Source organism: Mus caroli, chromosome 2 (genome assembly GCF_900094665.2).
Source record: "Mus caroli chromosome 2, CAROLI_EIJ_v1.1, whole genome shotgun sequence".
Classification (NCBI taxonomy): Eukaryota; Metazoa; Chordata; class Mammalia; order Rodentia; family Muridae; genus Mus; species Mus caroli.
The window spans coordinates 111,978,319-111,981,968 of NC_034571.1; the positions used below are offsets into that span (position 1 = coordinate 111,978,319).

Consider the following 3,650-nt stretch of genomic DNA (forward strand, 5'->3'; position numbering starts at 1 on the left):
TTTTTGTTTTTTTTTTTAAGATTTATTTTTATTATTATACATAAGTACACTGTAGCTGTCTTCAGACACACCAGAAGAGGGCATCAGATCTCATTATGGGTAGTTGTGAGCCACCATGTGGTTGCTGGGATTTGAACTCAGGACTTTTCTAAGAGCAGTCAGTGCTCTTAACCTATGAGCCATCTCGCCAGCCCTCTCCTTCTGTTCTTCCCTCTTAAAAAGGTCAACCAGAGGCTGGAGAGATGGTTAAGAAAACTTGTTGCCCTTACAGAAAAACTAGGTTTGGTTCCCAGCACCCACAAGATGTCTCATAACTATCCATTAGCTCCAATTCCAGGAGATCTGATGCCCTCTTACCTCTGCAGGCACCAGGCACACAAACAGTGTACATAAACACATGCAAAGAAAACATTCATACACATAAAATAAATCTTTGGAGAGATGGCTCAGCAGTTAAAAATTCTTTTTTTTTGTTTGTTTGGTTTTGGGTTTGGTTTGTTTGTTTGTTTTTGTTTTGTTTTGTTTTGTTTTGTTTTGTTTTGTTTTGAGACAGGGTTTCTCTGTGTAGCTTGTAGACCAGGCTGGCCTCGAACTCAGCAATCTGCCTGCCTCTGCCTCCCAAGTGCTGGGATTAAAGGCGTGCACCACCATCGCCTGGCTCAGTTAAAAATTCTTAACTGTACTTGCAGAAGATCTTGGTTCAGTTCCCACATGGCACTCACATAGCAGCTCACAACTCCTGAAGTCCAGTTCTAAGGGATTCAGTGCCTTCCTTCTAATCTGCACCGGCTCCTATATGTGGTGCATTGAAATTTACACAGCCACAAACAAATACCCATAAATACCAATCCTTCAAAAAATGTTCAGTGGGGCTGAAGGACGGTTCAACTAGTAAGAGTGCTTGCTGCCCAATCATGAAGACCTCAGTTCAAATCCCCAGAAGCCAGATGACTTGAGTACCTGTAACCCATGCTACAGGAGGCAAAGACAGGAAGCTCACCGGGACTTGTCAGCCACCAGCCTAGCCAGTAGAGCTGTCTGGAGGGAATAAAGCAAAGGGTGATATAACAGAACGCCCTTAGTCCTCCTCTAACCCCCAGATACACACGCACATAGATCATACACATGGGAAATAACTCCACCGTCAGTCTCTCAGTCTCCATCCAAGTGACTGAGTTCCTCAGGCTTCACAAGCATGACCTTAGTCCCAGTGTGACTGAGTTCCTCAGGCTTCACAAGCAGGACCTTAGTCCCAGCACTATCAGTCTTTCTTTGCATCCCAAATGTGTCATTTTTGTCCCCTCCTCTAACATGGGTTAAGGAAGCTGCTGGCAGAGCACTGTTAGGTAAACTGACAGTTCTATCTCAGCACTCAGGAGGAAGACACAGGAGCAGCTCTGTGAGTTCGAGGCCAGCCTGCTCTATAGAGTGAGTTCCAGGACAGCTAGGACCACATAATAAGACCCTGTCTGGAAAAACAAAAAACAAAAAACAAATCTAGTTCTACTATCCATCAAATACACAACTAGAACTCAGACATCCAGACAATAGTAATTTGTCTGGAGGTCTACAGCCAGATTCTGCTGGTTTGGGCTGGGGTACTCATTAACAGCCTGGGCATAGCATATGTGAAGCCCTGAGTTCAATCCTTGGCACCAACAAATAAATACTTCACTTATTTCAAGAGACACCTAAACAGAAATCAAATCTGCCAGTAAGCCAAGCAGTGCTGGCATACATCGTGACTCGGGAGGCAGAGACAGGTGGATCTCAGAGGCCATCCTGGTGTACAGTCTGAGTTCCAGAATAGCCAGGGCTACATAGAGAAACCCTATCTCAGGGGAAAAAAAAATGTTTTCCATTAAAGACCAATGGCAGGGACATGAAAAGGGACAGTAAACGTATTCTTAATTTTTGTAGGAAAGCCAAATGAAGGGCTGGGGATGGAACCCCATGGCAGAGCACTTGCTTAGCATATGGGAGGTTCTGGGGTTGATCCCCAACATGAAGAGAAAAACAGGAAGAAGCAGGAGAAAACAACAGCCCCCTAAACACAGCCAAATGACTACTGCACTCAGGCCTTTCGCGGGCAGGGAGCTTGGGCATCCGGGTCACATATGTGCCTATGGAAGTCCTGTGTGCCCTGAAGACCATGCCACTCCTCAGATCACAGATAAGCCAGCTTGTTAGGACAGAGGAGATTTACAGAAGCCGGGCTAAGTCTGAGCCTGGACGTTGTATAACACTGCTCTGAGTGCCAAGGCTCAAGCTCTCCATCTGAGAAACAGAAGAGCAGAACCTGGGCCACAGGATTACCATGAGGATGAAGTAAGAAAATACCACTAAGGCGCTTAACACACTATCTGAGGAAGCAAAAAAATAAACGGTAGCTAGTGTTACAAGTGTTCAAGAGTGTAACTGGTAGCTGCCATAGGCACGCTCTGGTTAACTCAGCCACTTGGACCCAACACCTCCACTACTCTCTCACGTGTCTATTCCCTAAGGAGAAACAAAGGTCAGCAGAGGTCACCCAGTGGACCTGCTGGATGACTGGCACCAGCACCACATACATAGCTGCTGCCACCAGTGACATCAGACTGTCCTTGAGACCAGAGTTTCAGAATGGTGCTGTGGTTTAAAAGTAAAAAGCCCTGACCAAACTTAGAAGAGCCTGTCCTGCTTGCTGCTGTCCTACTTCACAGGAAATCCTCTTATCAGATCTGCTGAGCACTTGAGAGTCACCTCCCCGGCATCCAGAAGCCAGAGCGAGCGGGTCACACACCACAGGAGGAGAGCGGTGCCTGGGGAAAGGGAGCCCAGGACAGGCTCCCAGATCGGTGCACCCTGCAGGGAGCACAGGGCAGGCCTCCAGGTCAGGCGCACCCTGCTCAGCCACCAAGGAAGGAAGTGGAGCTCTAAGACAACGCTTGTTATGACACAGAAAAATGCCCTTAAAAATGGCGTGAAAGGCTGGAGAGATGGCTCAGCGGTTAAGAGCACTAGCTGCTCTTCCAGAGATCCTGAGTTCAATTCCCAGCAACCACATGGTGGCTCACAACCATCTGTAATGAGATCTGATGCCCTCTCCTGGTGTGTCTGAAGACAGCTACAGTGTACTCATATAAATATAATAAATAAATCTTTTTTAAAAATGGTGTGAAAAGAAGAGCCCCTAGGCTGAGGCAATGGCTGAGCGTGGGAGAGCACGTGCTGCTCTTGCAGAGGACCCAAGCTCAGTCCCCAGAACACACATGGATGTTTACAACAATCTGTAACTATGGTTCTCAGGGATCTGGTGCCCTCTTCTGGGCTCTGCAGGCATCAGGCACACAAGTAGTGCACTTAAATACACACAGGCAAAATATACACATAAAATAAAATGTGTTTTTAAAACAATGTTTAAAAAGTCACCTCATAAACCTAAGAGATGCACACAAACCCACCACTAACATCCCCATGTTACATTGGATGACACACACCAAGAAGCGCTTTCTGGGGGCTGGTGAGATGGCTCAGTGGGTAAGAGCACCCGACTGCTCTTCCAAAGGTCCAGAGATCAAATCCCAGCAACCACATGGTGGCTCACAACCATCCGTAACGAGATCTGACTCCCTCTTCTGGTGTGTCTGAAGACAGCTACAGTGTACTTA

At 46.9% G+C, this 3,650-nt stretch overlaps 1 protein-coding gene across 1 annotated transcript in view; it reads right to left on the minus strand.

Annotated features, from left to right (window-relative positions):
* Positions 1–3,650, minus strand: part of Rmdn3 (regulator of microtubule dynamics 3) — a 22,306-nt gene that overhangs the window by 14,455 nt on the left and 4,201 nt on the right. The window lies entirely within an intron of this gene.